This window comes from Camarhynchus parvulus, chromosome 4 (assembly GCF_901933205.1).
Source record: "Camarhynchus parvulus chromosome 4, STF_HiC, whole genome shotgun sequence".
NCBI lineage: Eukaryota > Metazoa > Chordata > Aves > Passeriformes > Thraupidae > Camarhynchus > Camarhynchus parvulus.
Window position 1 is genome coordinate 28,225,142 of NC_044574.1, and position 19,163 is coordinate 28,244,304.

At 38.3% G+C, this 19,163-nt stretch overlaps 1 protein-coding gene across 2 annotated transcripts in view; it reads left to right on the forward strand.

Annotated features, from left to right (window-relative positions):
* The window catches only part of TRMT9B (tRNA methyltransferase 9B (putative)), a 107,033-nt gene that overhangs the window by 63,878 nt on the left and 23,992 nt on the right, over window positions 1–19,163 (forward strand). Inside the window, exon 3 of one of the 2 annotated variants that reach the window (XM_030947378.1) lies at window positions 16,028–16,173. The gene's annotated coding sequence lies outside the window, so the exon portion shown is untranslated. Of the gene's footprint in view, window positions 1–15,902; window positions 16,174–19,163 lie in introns of those variants that run through there. The other variant, XM_030947379.1, reaches the window with a different exon arrangement.

A 19,163-nucleotide genomic window follows, 5' to 3' on the forward strand; every position in this document is an offset into this window, starting at 1 on the left:
AACTTAATGTCTTCTATATTAATAGGATTGTTGGAAAGTGTGAACGGTCCTTTGACAGAGCTATTAAGTCAGCCCTGGAAGCTACAGCTATTTTTATACATGAGAGATAAACAGAGAGGAGTTTAATACTGATGCTGAAAATTTATTCTGATCCGTAGCACCTTGTGATCTATGGCACAGCCTTTGGGTACAAGCTCAACAAGCTGATCTCAGAAAATTGGGTAACTGCTTGCTCAGTTCAGGCTTTTGTCCATATATTACATTCTTTCAGTTTTGTGCAGTTTGTGCATGTGTGTAAGTGTACCAATGTTTAAAGCTTTTGTTGCAGAAAAAAATTTTCAGTTCTCCTCTTTCTGACAGCAGAAGAAACATATTCAAGATGCAGGACTGTGAGATTATTAAAAAACCTCAAGTCTTATTCTTGGCAATGAAATTAAATTATAAGTAAACACTACTGACATATTCATCAGTTTGATTTGTTCTCTAAGACTTTATAGAGCATCAGAAAGGCTTCAACAGCATTTGACTATTTAATACTGCAGCTGTTTCTGGTTCAGAGAACACAACACAGTTATCAAAAATGGCCAACCAAAAATCGAGACACGTTCCAAAACATTGTCAAGAGAATCAATGAGGATGATTTCTACTTTCTGCCCTCTTCCTTGTCTCCTGGGATCATCTGCCTGCCATCATCATTAGTTTTGTCTGGCCTTCTAGGTCTCCTGGACATTGAATGTGCTTTGTTACCAATGTATTGGAGGTTCTGGTCAGTAGGGTGATGACAACATCTATGGGCACTGGATAGAGAAAACTTGGACATACACTGAATGGCAGTTTGAACGAAGTGGGATAACTGCAAGGTTCATCCTGCCTTGTAGCAGGTGTTGGCAAGATTAGTACAGTTAGGAATATATACAATTAGACACATTATATCATTTGACTCAGCGCCAGAGGAAGAGATCTTCCTCTGTGTTACAATACAGTAGAAACTGTGTAACATTTTTAGCAATTTCCTTTGCAAGAAGAAAAAAAAAATTGAAGAAGTAGTTACAGTATATCCACTGGCCTTAGTTTAAGATGGAAATAAAGAAAATTAGTATCACCTCCTTTGCTAGGTCACTGCAGAACGCTTTTTGGCATTCTAACAAGAGCACTTTGGTTGCCAGGAGACAATAAGTTAATTTTGGAAGGTAATGCCCTCCAAGCAAGTAATGCCAACATTCTAGATCAGAGTAAAATCTAATGCTCTTTAGCCAGAAGATTGCCTTTTAAAAGGATTTACCTCTCTACCTTACTGATAATAAACAAACTGCTGCTGCATTGTCTGTTGCTAGCAGAACAAAATCCTGAACAGTAAAATCTTAGGGTGCTGTTAGGTAATCAACATAAAAATAATGCTTCAGCAAGCTCATCTAGGTTAAGCCATCTGCTAACTAGGCTGGTACATATGTCAAATGACAGAATGCCAAAACTCCTTTTCACGATATTAAAATACAAGGGAGACCAATGAAATGTTACAGGGACAAATTCAAAACAAGTCCACAATTAATGTGTGGCATTAATTTCTGCATATGGGACATGGCAGCCAAAGGGTTTTGGGACACTAAACATTTACTGATGCTATTAAAGTCTACACACAAAGCCATGCTGACACCTCAGAGTGGAAATAGCAGCAGAGCAACATAAGAGACACAAGAAGCTGAATCTCTGATGATGGTGCCAACTGTAGCAGTACAGAAGCATTTCTCTTCAGTCTAGCTGCAAAACTAAATCTTCATCTGTTCAAGCTCACGGTTGTCAGAGTTATGGAGAACTCATGGAAAATGAATATTTGAGACAGAAATCACTCATGGAATCGTTTGAGCTTTTTTGGGTGGAGATGGGATTCATAATTGTAGGGATTGGTCTGAACTGAAAATCTTCTGATTTGGGAGAATGGGTAAATACACAAATGGATTGCAATGGTCAGCACATAGTGAACTCTGACATTGAACAGTTTTGACATAGTTCAGGAGAGCTGCAATCAGTGACTCATGCAGTACCTGAGAAAGTTCAACTAAGTTAAGTCAATAAAATCTGACTGCTAAAATGATTGTAAACTGACAGTGGAACTACAGTATTTGCAGAGAAAAAACTAGTGAGGCCTCAGAGAAGAGCTGCAACAGTTATTTGAACATTAGAGAAAATGTCTTATAATGGCATAATTAAAGATTATAAGATAACTGAGGGGTGACTTGATTAAGGTACAAAAGTTCCAGAAAAATATCATCAGGTAGAAATACTCTCTTTCAGTCTAAAAAAATTACACCACAAACCCCAGCATCTGGGAATAAAAACCAAGCAAATCTGTAATCAGATGTAGAATCAGATCTTTATCAGTGTGCGTGATTAATTTGCAACAAAGTGCTTTATGAAGTATGATATTTTGTGAAACACTCATAACAGGGCTTGTTAGAGAAGAATAGGGCTTGTTAGAGATGTAGATAAAATGGCTTAGCCTGTGGTGTCCAGAGGGGTGTGATCAGATTACTTGTGGTCTCTGAACATTGCACCATAAAATATTTTTAAAGGTGTTTGAGCTTCAGTTAAAAATTTATAATGGTCCACACATCCAGAAAGATTGAAAACTATCTGACAGAATGCTAAACTAAAGAAAGCACCAAATTCATAGTGAGGTAATATATTTTATTAAAAATAGGAAAGTACAGTTGTATCTATATTTAATGTATAGTTTAAAATATCTATTTTAACTTCAAAGTCTTGAAGTGTGAATCTAGTAATTACATTTTCATTCTTAAAACTGTTGAAATTTTCACAAATAATGTGGCAATTTTCAACATTAATTACAATGTAGTTTTTTAAGCTTCTGTTTTAAGGTATATCTTGTGTTTTAAACACATTAAAATAAATAAGAAAACATTAAATTTATATTTGTAATAGATTTGTGGGTTTTCAACTTCTGATTTTTGAATTAGTGTAATCATGGTGGCTATTCCAACATGAAAAAAAAAATATGCTTCTTGTTATTACAATGCCTTATTCCAGATAAGGCTTTTAGCCTAGAAATTACCAGTTCCAGACAAAGATTGCCACAGCAGCTAAATTGACAGCTTTGATAGAAGGGATGGAGTTTGATAGATAGCAGTGAGGCGATGCAGTGATGCTCCTTGCTCTGCTGGATGAAACAGGCCATAGGACTGTCCTGACTGTCCTGTATGAACTGGGGGGTGGGGGTGTGTGTGAGATCCAGGTATGAAGGTGGACTACAGCCTACAGGAAAGGCAATGTGAGTACTCTCCAGCATTTCTTTGTGGTGTGTGCATAACTGGTTTTGGGCCCAGACAGATGAATTATTTTACCTCAGGCACCCATCCTGAGTGTTGCTGTGTCAGATGTTTCAGGGCCTGCTCACAAGCATTGCTTGGATGCTGTTTGGGTTATGAATGTGCATGTTGTGTGACCACTTATACAAGAGTTGGAAGCCTACAAGGTTTTTAGGATGAATGAAGAGTCTAACACCCTTTACATTTCCTATCAAACAGTTTCCTTAATTTCAACTGTGGAATCTCCCCACTGTGAAACCTAGGGAAAATCAGTATTGAATATACAAGCACCTATTGTCCTTGTTCTACCTGAAGAGAGAAAACCTAGGAGAGCTGACAGAAATGGCTGAGCTTACGTGAAACTCTTATATTAGAGCAGCAGTGGATGATGAACTTCAGAGCAGCTTGCAAAGGATTTCGTTTTGAAATTGAGCTTGTCCTTATTTAGATGGAGGCTTTTAACTTGAGAAAGGGAAATCACATGGTAAGTGGTGCTACAAATTGTGCTCTTTCTGAAACAGTCCAATCCCAGGTTGCCAGTGCAGTCTCTTGGCTGGCTCAGCTATCATCAACTCTCACACTTGAATGAAAGCCCAGGACCTGTAGTACTGGAACAAATACTCATGATGTTCTGATCTTAAACGGATGTTATCTAAACCTCCTACACTCCATTTTTCAACTCCTTCCTTTCCACATTGAATCTTCATCATTTTTCCAAATGTTACGGTTCTTATGGGCCATATGGTTCATGTTTGTAGGTGTAATACCAAAGATGATTTTCCCTGAGTTTTTTAGTACATTTTAGAACATTTTCATAATGCTAAATAAACCTAATAGGGCATAATTCCATCTTCCCTTTGAAGTCACTTTCAAGCATCTAAATGTTGGATTTATTTGGCCTTCCCTTCCCTATTGGGTGTTATATCCATAGTAATTTTTAGCTCCTTCCCTCTCTTTTTCTCATTCACTTCTTAGAGACCACTGTAGAACCAAAAAAAAAAAAGTTTGAACATTCAGAACTGCTATTATTTATTTTGGTTTAATATTCAAGATGATAAATTCATATTTATCAGCAGATGAATGAGACCAAACTCACTTTCAGTCTAAGTGTTCTCTAGTTATTATTGGAGATTATATTTCTGTTCTCTAGTTATACTAGAGAGGAATTACTTGCCATGTCCTCTATGTTGGGCTAAAATCTGTTGCCTTTAAAATTGTTAGAAGTTTACATTTTACTTCAATAGAGGCAGGATATAATTCATTAATTACTGAAAATGAAATATTTAAAAGGAAGATTTTCCCTAGGAATGTAACACCAAAATACTGCCATGGAAATTAGGTGGAAGAACAAGCCTGGAATATAAAAGAAGTTGTGGGTGCTGGGAGCTATAAGAGGAAAATTCTCTCCTTCACTCTAATATTGAATGATAATTTACAAAAAAGAGAAGAAATTGGGTCTTTTCCTGCAAAGGTGAAAATCAGAAAATCTATAGAAACTTGAATATTGGAAGGAAGTTTATTAGTAATACCCGAGTCGTACTGTGGAGTATGAGAGTAGTTTTGCAATGGGAATGGTAATTTTTGGTAAGATGAAGTTGCCACTAACACAGTAACAAATCCTTATAGAAGGGATAATTTCATTATGATCTGCTAAATTTCACTCCTTGACTCAACTGGATTTAAATTTCCACTTGACATTATTTTGTTCAAGTACTATCCAATATATTTAAATTAATAAAGAGCTACTTGGATCTTGGCCTTTCAGAAGAAAATAGCTACAATGCTTTTAAACAGTGAATCAAGACTTCATCAGCTAGAATGAAACAATATTAATTATCATTGCTTATTTTTTCATCTGCCTAACATAAAAATTGCATATTAAACAAGAGGATGGTAGATAATATATAATGACCTGTTATTATATTAGGATGGCTACTGTTTTAGGTAGCAATAAACGTAATGAATAATTTTTTTATCATATTAATGTATTTAAAGAGATCTCTCCTGCTGATCTTCAATCTTGTACTAATCATTGTGTATCCAAGTAAAAGAATGTATTCTTTTCACAGTGTAAGTAGAGAATTTAAGAGACAAATCAGCTTGTTTTTACCTTCCACAGAAGGCTATTTGTTTTGCCTCATGCAGGGCTGGACATGTGCACTGAAGATGCTGTTTGCTTTTGCCTGATAATGCTGAGCTTCCAAGCAGAGAAAATTTACAGTTCTTATTTAAATTTGATACAATATCCAGTGTTGTTATTCAAGACAAATTTAGAAATATTGCTGACCCCAGTGTAAGACTTGTACAACCTGAGAGTACTTTGATCCAAATGTAAGCTGATACAGAGGAGTTTTGTAAGCCTGACAAGTGTAGGGTGTAGGGAAATTCCTGATTCCCAAATTCCAGTCTGATCATGGAATAATTAGTTTTATGATAGCCAAGGAGCTACAATAGCAATGAGCTATTATTTATTAGCAATAGATCTAATAAATCCCTTGATTTATATTAGAATTTTCTGCTAATGGTTGCAGCATTTGGAAATATTTTTTCCATTAGATTTCTCTGATGTCTCCTTAGAAGTCTATTGAAAATGAACTAATTCTTTAAGCTTTAAGAAAAAAATTGTACTTTACTCTGGGTTCTACTTGATTTTTGTATTTAGGGATATCACCAGAATTTTAATGTATAAAAAATAAAAACAGAGAAGCCATGAGGGTTTCAAGGAGTTATGATAATTATTGAAGATTCTTATAGACCTTAAAAAAAAAGTGACTAAGTTTGGTAGAGGAACTGAAGACAATGTGCTGCCAGCTGCAGTATATCAAAACTAGTGAGCTATGGATAGCTCTTTAGAAAATTCTGGGATTTTTTTGTCATGGGACTCTGAGCAGAAGGTCAGAAACAGCAACACTTATTTGTCTACAGCACAAAACGTATTTGTAAATTTTACATTGTACTATTAGGTATTATGACAAAGGCAAATGCCTGTCAGTCACAGAAACACACACACATCTGTCCCACTGCTCTCAGTGCAGTTCTCTAGGGTTTACAGTGGGATGGGTAGGGTGCAGGTGCTGTACAAGCAGGATTAACTCACAGGAATATCAGACATTAGGCCTTATTTCTTCTCATTACTTGGGCACCTAAGGGAGCCATGTTGGTATAATGAGAGCAAAGACTCTAGATAATTTTAATGTGCTTAAGTATCTTCATTCCAGAAGAATCTATTTAGTTTTATTATGGATAGAGTATGCAATTTAGTTGATAATAGCAGCACTGAGCCTTGAAATTAAGCAACACAGCTAAAGAAGAGCTGTGTGGCAAAATGTGTTTCATGTCTGTAATTACAGACTTCAAAAACTCTCTCTTCCCTTGAAATCTCTTATAGATTGCCATCTAAAGGGAAATTTCTAAAACTGAGTTGAATACTGGGTATTTTCAAAACTCGTGGGAGAATCACAGTAATGTAAGAAACATTAACTCTAAGATTGTTGTAGTTATAATTCTTTTGCAAGAATCACCTTTTTCCCCAGCAAGGTAGCAGTGATCATGATGCATCCTCTAGAAAGATATTCAAATGTTTCTCAGTGCACATCACCTGCAGCTCAAGGTCTAATTACTCATTTTCACTATCTTCTTGTAATAGCATTTCTGTTTTGCAGAAGGCTGAAGATGAGTCATGGAGGAATTGTCTTCCACTCATGTTAGCATCCATTCACACAGCTGCTTAAAAGGATTTTATCATGCTTATTGACTAGGATGGCTCAAAACCTTGGATTCTGCAAAATGTACCCATATGAAAATCTTTCATGCACATAAGCAGCTTCACTTGAACAGTGACTGTCATTCAGCAGTTACAGAGCTGAGTTCATGACTCTGAAACTTTTTAGTCCTATAAAGTTGATAGTTATTTCTCTGGTGTTGGTAGCTATGACTTCAGCATGACTGAGGAGGAGCAAAGCATAAATCTAGGCTTTCAAAGCTGAATTCTACAGCACTTTAATTCTTTCAAATACAAAAACCAGCAAAATATTTCCTGATGTGTTTTGATGTTGGAATATCATATTTTCCTCTGGTCATTAATCAGGAGTGTAGTGACATCTTGGAGAAGCAGTAGGAAGGAATCTGCTACCTCCTGCCCACTCCTTCAGTGAAGGTGTTCTGAAGCCAAATACAATATTTAATTTCTATTTATGTATTCCCTCACAACTGGGAAGTTGTTCTTAGATCTGTGGGAGGAAACAGATATTTTGTGACATACACATATTTGAGAAAAGCCATGAGAGTCTATTATTTCTATATAGTGAGCACAGACACAACCAGAAATGGGACTTAAATCCTGTAATGTATCCTCAGGCCAGTTCTTTTTAGGGATGTATATGTCAGAAACATGTGACAGTAGGTAGTTGAGATGACAGTAGGGAGTTGAGATGAAATGCTGTGTTGCAGTTGTCTCTGTTATTCAGTGCTAGTTTGGCTTGCAGTGTGTCTGTGCAGGCACTTGAGATGACAGTCATGGGAGTACAGCTGTTCTTCTTGAAGGGACAGCTCATCTGGAGAAGACATGCTCTGAGCTGGAGCAGAGCCTCAACAGTGAGCTCAGCTGGATGCTAGCTGCCTTCTTGCTGTTCAAAGACCTTCTAAAGGTCAGACATACTGGGAGGTGCAGCACAGGGACACAGATGTCTGAATGAGCTCAGCCAGGCTTCAGCTTGGAGTATTAGCTGGAGTTCAGGGCTGGCCCTTGTAGACATCCCAACAGAGCATCCACTAGTGACAAACCTGGAGCTCAGAGAGGGACAAGAAAAAAGGTTCCTTGAGGGAAAGGAGACAATTTTTTTGGGGGGCACTTCACTTTTTAGCTTAACAGTGATATGTTAATGCTTGGAACGGGCTTGAGGCAGCACTGTGGCCCCAGTCAGTGTTCTGGGAAACAAAAACCCACGCTCTCCATGTGACTCTGTGACATATCTGGGCTTGAGTGTTACTCATGCACATCTGTCCTATGTCCTGAACTCCTGAAGCCACCCTGGCAGCCACCCTATATGGCTAAAAAGTGAAAGATTCTTAAGGAGACAAGAATTCTACAGCAAATGAGGGAAAGGGTTTTCTGGTTGTATTGGTTGTGGATGAGGATGAAGGTAGAGTTTTTTGTAACTAAAATGATTTAGAATAACTACGTTTGTTCTTTTTGAGCACAGTATATTGTCTGACAAAGCCAATTTGGCTTCTGTGTAGAGGTTGTGTGGGAGACCTTTTCATTTACCCACTGATATTTGATGGCATTAGATGGCCTTCAGACACAATTGTCACTGATTTGCCTGTGTATTTTGGAGAAAGTACCAGATGAGCAGTGAGACTCTGTGGTGTGTAGCTATTATGTATTTGCCTTGCTGCGTGAGCACTACCAAGGTTTTTTTCAGGACTTTCAATAAATCCCTAGGGTATGTTATAAAAAACTTCTATATGGACCCATTAGTAATTCCCAGACAATGTCCAATGAGGGAGAACCCTAGGATTTCTTAAAATTAAAATACTGCACTGGGGATTGGATGAAATATTGTAAAAAACATTTGGAATATTATCAATAATTTTATGATACAGACCACTTGATGATACAGACTACTGACATATTTCTTTTTTTCCTATGAAAAAACATTTCCTATTTTCATATAATAATTGAATACAATATGTAAATTTGGTCCTTTATTGTGTGTTTAGAACTGGCTGTGTAGTTTCCATCCCTAGCAGGTGTCCAGCAGGTCCCTATCTGCCATAAACAAAAACATATAGCTTATACCTGAGGTGTGGTTTAGAAACTGAGACATATTTCCCTGTAAAGTTCATTTTTTCCATGAGTTAGCTACAGCTTCCTCATTATCTCCTGTTTCTATAACCTTTTTTGCCTCTTTACTCTGTCTCCATTCCAGAGGGTTTTTTTGAGTATAACCTGTTGAGACCCTTTCCTCAGATTCAGAAAGAGCTGCTTCACAAATTAGTAATTGTCACAACTCTTACTGAGAAGTTTTTGGGCATCAGAAAAAGGCTGTCCCACTCATTGTTGACATGCAAACCATAGAGTATTGCAATTAAAAGCTTCCTCACTGTGGAAAAGAAAAACTTCTCTCCTGTGGAAAATGCTGTGTGTGCAGCAGGCAGGCTAACAAGGAAAATTACGCATGTTAGGAATTTTGCCCACTTTAGTTGAGACTGGGCAAAGAAAATTTTGGATTGGATAGCAGATGATGTGTAAGATGTAATTTCTTCTTTTGTTTAAGGAAAAATAAATCCCAATAGCCTATCAGTTCCAGACTAGTCTCAGAAAAAGGTCTAAGGACTTTCACGTGTTCTGCAATGAATTACATTTTTATGTTCAAATCGATTGAACATTAAGAAGGAAAAAAACCCATATGTCAGAAATGTCAGTTTCTATTTAAGAAAGCTTCATCACAGTTGTTACAATTCTATTACTCCCCTGCATGCCAAATCAATCATAAGAGCTTGAAAAAAAACCAATCAAACAGGCATTCTTAAAAGATAGTTCTTGTTTGAATTAGTGTCCAAGATCTTTCAAATGGCAAAGCCCACATTAGGATTTTTCTAAATTTCTGTTCATGAGGCTCTCTTGTGTTAGATTTAAGTAGGCTACATGCAATAGCTTTTTATTTTTGTAAAGTACTATGGAACCAGTCAGAGCCAGACAATATAATTAGTATTTCTTATTCCCTGGACTGTCCCAGTAAGGCTGTTACTAACTTTGATAACGATAACATCATGGAGAGTGACTCAGATACACTTTCAGATAATTCTCCATTGAAATTGGATGCATAATTTCGATTATAAAAAAGGCAGATAATTAAAGGCTCTGATTTTATTTAAAATATTTAAGCCTTGTTAACTCTTTCAGATAACTTTACATAAATAATAAAATGAAACTGAAGTGTAGAAGTTTAGTTGCTGGATATCAATTATAAAATGATTAATTTTTCACTAAGATGCTAATGTGAGCTTTAAGAAGCAGCTTAAGTAGGAGGCAGGATGGGAAATTTGACCAATACTCTGGCAGAGAAGTGTGAAGACAGAAGGCAGTGTCCCTTACAGAGGGAGTTTGGGTAGGAATGCAGGTGGGTTTCTTCCTTGAGACAGATACTGTGCTCATGGTTGAAAGCTCTGCTCTTTCAGATATTTGTCTGTCTCATGGCACTAACAGTGTGGTGTCTGCCAAAGCTCATCCATGTGGTGAAATTTAACCACATAAGGATGGCATTCATGGAAGATGGCACATGGCTCTTGTCATCAGCTGGCTTCTGGAAAATGTGAATAATGGGGTTTGCGGTTTTAGGAAAAAAAAATTCTACCTTTTCCTAGGAATTAGATTTCCAACTCTGAAGTATTTGTCTCTTTATCTACAGAGAATTTTCTGGAAAAGTCTAATGCTATTATTTCAAAAATTTAGCCTTATATTCAGGGATTCAATAAACTTGTCTTTCAATGCTCTTGTCTGACACAGAAATTGTGCCTAGGTCTAGAGTCTCCCTGAGGTTCAGTGCGAAGTTTCCTGGACTAGGATTTAAGTGAGTTAATACTTAAATACTCAAATACTGAATGTGGTCTACCTATGAGATGGGTCTCCTTGATAAGTAAATTAAGCCCTCTATATTGCAATTCTGCTCAAGATGGTGAACAGAAAGGTTAGATAACTATGTCAGAGCCATTAGGGACTTAAAAACATAGCAACAGGCAGACTAGGCTTAAACAAAAGACTTGGGTCCCAAGAGTAATGGCCATTTCTGAAAATGCAACCTCACACAGTTGTGGTAGAAGGCGAGGTTGAAAAAAGCAGCCTGAGACTGTAGAACAAGAGGTTGTCCCCACAAAACCACCAGAGGGAGAGGAAGCTATTATGAGAACTATTGTCTCAGATCTTAAAATTAGGAATTTTTATTTGCAGCTACAACAGGTTGCTTCTCTGTTCAAAAAATTTGCTGAAAGATGAGAAAACTCACAATCTTTTGTTTTTTCTTTCTGTCACTGATGCTTCATGCCTAGTGAATGTAGCTCTCTGCAGTGAAATTACTCACATATCTGTAGATTGCTTTGTAAGGGGGTCATCCTTCTGACTAAGTTCCTTTGAACACTAATGACCAAAGAATGTTGTGTTTCAACATGTTTCTTTTCTTCTTTTCTTCTTTTCTTCTTTTCTTCTTTTCTTCTTTTCTTCTTTTCTTCTTTTCTTCTTTTCTTCTTTTCTTTTATAGAAACACAGAATTGCTAAGGTTGGAAAAGACATCCATGACTGGGTCCAGCCATTACCCCAACACTACTCTATTTATGGTTAAACCATATCCCCAGGTGTCACATCCACAGATCTTCTGGCCATTTCCAGGGCTGGTGATTCCCTCAGTTCCCTGGGCAGCCTGTTTGAATGCTTAACCACTCTTTCAGTGAGGAAATTTTTCCTAATATTCAATCTTAACCTCTGCTGGAGCAACTTGAAGCCTTGTCTTTTCACTTGTTACCTGGGACAAGTGACCAACCCTGACCTTGGTACAAACTCCTCTCAAGTGTTTGTAGAGAGCAATAAGGTTCCCCTTGAACCTCCTTTTCTCCAGGCTGAACACCCACAGCTTCCTCAGCCACTCACCGTAGGATTTATGCTCCAGAGCCTTCCCCAGCTCCATTGCCCTTCTCTAGATTTGCTCCAGCCCTTCAATGTCCTTCTTGCAGTGAGGGGCCCAGAAATGAACACAGTTCAGGTGTGGCCTCACCAGTGCTGAGTACAGGGGACAATCACTGCCCTGGTCCTGCTGGCCACACCGCTGCTGACACAGGCCAGGATGCCATTGGCCTTCTTGGCCATCTGGGCACATCTGGCTCATGTTCAGCTGCTGTCAGCCCGAGGTCCTTTTCTGCTGGGCAGCTTTCAGCCAGTCAAGATGATGTGTTTCATTGCCATCCCTGGTACCAAAGCCAGGCTGATGGGCCTGTAGTTCCCTGGCTCCTCCTTCTGAACCATCTTGTAAATGCGTGTCCCATTTGCTAAATTGCAGAAAATGGGGCCTCTCAGTTAGCCAGGACTGCTGGTTAATTATGGAAGGTGGCCCAATGAGCACTTCCACCAACTCTTTCAGTACCTTTGGGTGGATCCCATCTGTCCCCATGAGCTTGTGTGGGTCTAAGTGGTGTAGCAGGTTGTTGATTCATAATCCCTTTGGATTTTGGATTATGGGGTCTTCATTGTGCTTCCTCTACCTGTTACTAGCTCTGGGGGCTGGGTACCCCAAGGGCACTCAGTTCTACTGAACCAAAGAGGACATTATGTACATCAGCCATTTTCTCATCCTTTGTCATGTTTCCCTCTGCATCCAGTAAAGGCTGAAGAGTCTCCTTAGACCTCCTTGAGTTACTGATTCATAGAAAATTTTTGTTATCTTTTTTGGCAGCAGACAAAGTTCTAGCTGAGCTTTCTCCCTTCTATTTTTTCCCCTTCATAACATCACAACATCCTTGAAATCCTTCCAAGTTGCCTGCCCCTTCTTCCAAAATTGATACAAATGAATATTCCAACAAAAAAATAGACCAAATCTGCCACATCAGCTATAATGCAAAGTCACTTTTTTTGGATCAGGCAGAAGTATCCTTCTTATAGCCAAGGAAAACCGCTTCCTCTGCCTAGCCTTTATGGATGTTATATTTTCTTTTTTGAGGTGGTCCTTTCTAATAAGTATATATGTACCACTTCCCCTTCCTTTGCTAGTAAGCCTATGTAAATGTTTCTTATAGAGCAGAGGCAGCTCTCCAGGATCTATAAAGAGGCATATTTTAAAAAAGCATATATTAGCTGATCAAAGCTCTGAAAGGATTTTTGTTGATCTGAGGGACAAATGGGTTGGAGATGGCCAAGAATGCCTTCATGTGTTACTGCAAATGATTTATGAACCCTGGGTTTTCATGGCATGTTAAAAATTCATATGAACATTAGATTTAAAATTTAATTATGTGAACTAGCTGAAGCACTTCTTCAGCCCTGTAATTGGGCAGATATATAGCATTATACACAGCAGGGGAGACTTGGGACTTGTGTCCAGATCATCAGATGTATTATGTAGTTTACTCTCATTGATGAAGTCTAAATTTGGTACTTGAATAACTTAATATGTCCCTTTAGTAATCCAAATGCAGAATATGTCAATAATTTATATTTACTCTTAGCCTGATTTTGCTAAATTTCTTTAGACATATTTGGATTAGTAGACAGTAATAACTTACTTAACTTGAAAGTACTACTAAATGTAGTACTTCTTTGCAGGAAAAAATATAAACCAGTTACCTTGCACTTAATTTTCTTCTTTATTCAAATCACATTTGAATAAAGAAGAAAATAATCTCCTTTGAGGAAACAAGGGCAATCAGTGAAGCAGCAGAACACTGACATGCACTGACCAACCTTTCTGGCAGCAAGAATCAGCCTGTTCAATGTAGCTTCCTTTATGAAGACATCATATAGGCTACAGTGTTGATTAGAAGGACCTCACTGTTGGTGAGAATCTTGTCCCTTTCTCTCCTTGTCTTTCTGTGTCCTAGTGGCAACCTTGGACTGGGAATGTACAGTCTGCTCTCTGGAGACCAGGGATCTCCTATCATGATAATTGTCACTAAGAGTGGAGAAGGTTACATGAAGAACATGCCTGCTCCTGACCAACAAGTGGTTTGTGTTTCAGACCAACAGTTTTTCTCTGATTGAGGCAAAGTCTTTCAAAACTTGCCACCTCTCCTCCTCAGAGTAGACAAACAGATAACTATTTCTGAAATACATATTTTTTTCCTTTAGACCCCTGAAAATTCTCAATAGTAAAAGTAATAACAATAAACCTGTGGGGCTTGAGGTATAACACAGAAATATGTTTCCTTTCCCTGTGTACAGTCACTTCAGAAATACCTGCTGCCTGAACTGGGACCAGCCAGCCAGTCCTTTTTGAGTAAGGTCTGTGCAGAACAGAATGTAAAGTTTGCATCAACCTTGAGTGATCCTTTGATCTTAACAGCTGTATGTCCTGAATGCACACCAGCATGAGTTCTGAAAGGGTTTGTTTATATGATCTTCCTCCATCAGAGCATGAACTCTTCCTCAATCACCCTTCTCACAACACTCCTGAATAAGGTCATTAATACTCATGGAAAGGTTTCAGAGTCTTGAGGATATGTTTAAAAGGTGTGACACAACCTAGCTTTCTGCCATAATGCAGAATTCAGCTCCTGCATCCTGGGGTAGTGGGCCTTTTGGGCTGAGGTGTTCACTAAACTGATCTCCAGGCTCAGATAAGAGGTTGAAATGTGAGAGCTGAGCTAAATAGACATGGCAGAATCATGGGATTTCTGACTGATCTGGACCTCTTGTACTACTCATATGCTTGAAGAATGATTCAGATGCTTAGATGATGAGTATGGGTTGAGAGTCTGTGTAGAACAGAAAAATACAGTTAAATGAACAAGTGAGACACATGCACAAAGCAAAAACATTTCATTTGTAACAATACCAAACAGAAACTAGGGAAAATATCATGTCTATTGGAGAAGAGCACTGAGAATTTCTGATAAATGTTTGTTTCTATTATTAAAATATGATCTACAAATAGATATAATATAAATCAAACTGTGGAGTAATACAAGTAAGACAAGAACTAATGCTGCAAAATAGTATTAAACTCCAACAAATTATATGTTTCCAAAAATATTTTATGTTCATGTCTATATAGTACCAAGGAAAGCCAGTCACATTTCTAGTTGGTCTGATTGTAAGTATTTATCAAAGCAGCACAAGAATCTCAAGGTGCTCTTCATATTAGTAGCAAGTGCAAATTTGGGAACAGAGTGTAGTCTTGTGATTCTTACTCTGAATCAATCAACCAAAAAGAACACTTTTTTTTAAAGTTAAGACACTTAAATACTATATTTTGCCATCTGATCTGCTTTCTGAACTCCAGTCTAAATAGGTCTCATATTGACTTAAGGAATATCTACACATTCACTCAAATGAAGACAGTAAGGTTCAGTGCAGTGGTCTAAGTCTAGATTTCAGTGCCATTTGTGATGACCCAAGGAATCCTGCCAGGCTTCCACACTTCTGCAGAAAAGCACAGGTTTTGTACAGTTCCTACATAGTATTTTTTGGTCTTGTGGGGATATTTCAGACGCACAGTCCCCTCTCTATGGCCATCTAAGCTGAGATACCTTCATCTGTGAGGAAGTACTTGTGACTTACGTTATATAATTAAACATACTTTCAAACAGATGGCTCAGCAGCATCCATTTGTCTGATTTAGTGGGAATTGTATATGTTGTCTAAGTGCAGATATGTGGTTAGCAAGCTCTAAAATCTTTACTGTGGATGCAGAACTAGTGCACAGCTATGTGACAAGTGTGATTGGCAGTGGCTAAACTGCTAGAAGGCAAACAGCTTGCTGTGTAAGCATATCCAGAGAAGGTAAAGAAGTTCACTGCTCCCTGTCCCTCTGAATGCAATAACATTCAGCATCCTGGCCCTTACCAAACATTTCCCTTCAGGTCTTCATTGCAATTCCTGTCAAAATACAGAGATGCCAACCTAAAGTCAACTTGTGCTCAAGAGCATTTTACACAGCTTTTCTATTTGAAGATTTTGGGAGTACTGCATTTCAACCACATCTTTTTACTCCTTATGCCAGGTGCTTTTCCTGCCACTGGTTGTTCTCTTGAGGCCTAAATGCTCCAAGTAAGATCAATAGAGGAACATGTTCATTTCTCCCTGCTGGCAACAACAGTATGCTTCCAAAGGAGAAATCTGAATATTCTTGGAAAGTAAGCTCTATGGGTAAGTCTAAAATGGCTAACCATTTCAAAGTCTGCTAAAATTCTGTTGTGTGTTTTGGGTGTTCTTACTGGTATTAGGATCCTTCAGAGGCACAAGAAAAGTGAACCTACAGCTTTAGTGAACTAAAGAAGGTATATTTTCAAGATAAGAAATTAAATTCAGAAAGACAGTTTATTATAAAAAGTGAAAAAAAAGCTTTGCCAACAATTAAGTAAAAGCCTCTGTTAAAGACCTAGCTGGAAATTACAGGCAGCTCCCTTCAAAATGGAAATAGTTCCATAATAAAGAACCAGGATAGCAGCTCAATACTTCGTGTCCCTGTGAGTGCAGTGAAGACCCTGCTCAGCATGGGTCTTCTTGGGAAGTGAAGCTGAGGGAGCTAATGCCTGGAACAAGGATGAGAAATTTCCAGGTGAGGTAGTGTTCTTTTGTGCCTGGAACTGCAATGGAGTGCACCAGCAGTTCAGCAGCCTTGTCACGATTTTCCTCAAGATTTTTCTCCTTTCTGGAGAAGGAAAAGGAAAGCTATTAAAAAGTTTTAGATATGGAAAGAGAGTAAGGTTCTCAGGACCTAATAATTTACTTAATTCCTATCCAGAGCATAGCCTAGGGGTGCTTTTACAACCTGCAGTTGCTGCATATCTGCAATTCTGTGGCCTGGGGAGGGAGCACAGGGATTTAGAGTTAGAGATGGCCTTTGAGAAACATCTTTGAGGTGTGGTCTCCAGAATGCCACATCAGTGTTTTTCAGCTCCCACTTCCACTTCCACTTGCATTTCTGAATGTGAGTTTCCTCTTGCTCATAGGAGGGTGCAGAAAGATTCTGGAATGAAGTGGTTAAAGTAGAAGTTTTTGGTGAGATTATGATAAACATGGATAGAGATTTGCTCTAGAGATCCCATCCCCCTGTGTGGACACCCATAACTATAATAGGAGTTCTTCCCAGATCTTAAGAAGCTCCTACTTCTTATTGAGCTAATTGTTATAGGGTTAAGAAAAAGGCACTTTTTTTGGTAAGTCTGTTCTTCTGGACTGAGAGGACTCTGCAACTCTGCATCACATGTTCTTTGCTTGGATTTATTTTTAGTAATGTTCTCTTCATTTTATGGTTTTTGGGTTTTTTTCCAAATATCTTTCCATAAAACTAAATTAAACTAAAAGAGAAGGGAGAGAAAATCAGTTTGCAATGAGGCATAAGACACTTCACTTTGTTACTCTAGTGTAAAAATGGGCAAAGGTCCTGGAATATAATAGATCTATGAGCCATCTCTAAGTGCTTCCAAAAGAATTCCTTTCCATCAATCTATTTTTAAATACAAAAGAATAGAAGAAACATTTTCAGCATTTCACTGGATTAAGTATGCAAGAGGAATACCATGGGAATAAGTTTAGAAACACTGAGAACTCAAATTCAGAGTCTTTGATGTTAACAGCTTTTCTTGCCAAGACAGAATATTTTTCTCTATTTAGGGTAGAAATTCTCACTGTTACACATATGCAGCAAAAGAGAATTTTCCTAGTTCTGATGCAGGTTAGACAAGAAGGTCTTACTGGAGCATATCGCATGTGGTTTTTGCTTCTTAGTGATCAGAAGAATTGAGTTAGCCTAATCTCCCTGCCACCTCCTCTTCCCCCCATGAAATGGGCTGGTGGACAAGAAGCCAGAGTTCTGTGCTTTGGGTCAAGATGAGTACTTTGGGCTGTTTGGTCCTGAGAGTTATAGGATTGGGTCTGCATGGGAAGAAAAGGAGCCTCAGGCACTATGGAGAAAAGTCAGAGGACTACAGCCCCCAGAAAAACAATTTCTGCTTGGAGCTTAGGGTGCCAGAGAGCTGACATATTCCCAGCAGCTCAGGTACCTCGTTCAGCAAAAGAATAATAAAAGTCCTATTCTAAGCTCGTCTTCCAGCTGAAGAAAGGAAAAGATAAGAAAGATGCACATGGTCTTGCTGTGATGGATCTTGGTCTGCTGTCACTATGAGGAGACTGTGGACATGCCATTCTTCAATACTGCCTATGTGGCGCTGCCTCTTAATGGTGTGTGACCCATTCCATGGAGGGACTGATGGGAGGCTCACTTACTGTATTTCTTTCTGTCTGGTACAATAGAGTGGCTTTAGCAACATTTGAAAACATTTTTTGATGTTTCTGTTTTTACAGTGTTTGTGTTTCTTGTTCAATACACCAAAATCATATGAGAACTGAATCACATTCACCCATTTCCAAACTGTGTGACAATCTGCACAGTATGAGAAATTAATAGCAGTTGTATCTTTCAAGCTCAGTAAATCAGGCATCAGAAGAACAAACTTTTTTCAAATTCTGACTAGATTTGTAATGCACCTGGTAAATGTCTGCCCTTTCAGAAACACAATTTCACTTCTGCTGAAGTAAGCATTAAGAATATTAATGCAGGTCAAGTAGTTTATTGTTTGTATGAGCAACACCATAAGTAACCCACAATGAATGTAAAACGAATAATGAGTAGCTGCCATTGTATGATTTAAGATTCTTTAAACAGAAGACAAGGCAGTAAGAAAATCAAAGAAAAAAGTTCCCAAAAAGACAAAGGAAAGCAATGTTACAGCTGAGTTCCCTTTTTCACTTTTGCTGTGACACTGGTGGGAGAGCAACTGTGGGGGTGAGTGGAGCCCCAGATAAAGGCTTGGGAAAGCTCTAAAATGTGTTGAGAACAAAGAAGCCCTGAATCTCTGCAAGAACATTTTTGAGCTTAAAGAGCTGAATCTGAAGGAAGAGTACTGCCTCCAGTTTCCCACATCTCCTGGGACAGCTGGTCAAAAGCCTGGTAAGACCCTGTTAACAGAGTGCAGAGTCACATTTGGCACCACACACAAATCCTTTCTCTGAACAATGTGCACCACACTGTTCTAGTCTGTTTTAAGCTGTTTCTAAATTGAATAACTAAAGCAGTCTGGGACAGGGTCAGTGTCTAGAAAGCTAAAGTGAACTCTGCTTTATTCATGGACTTC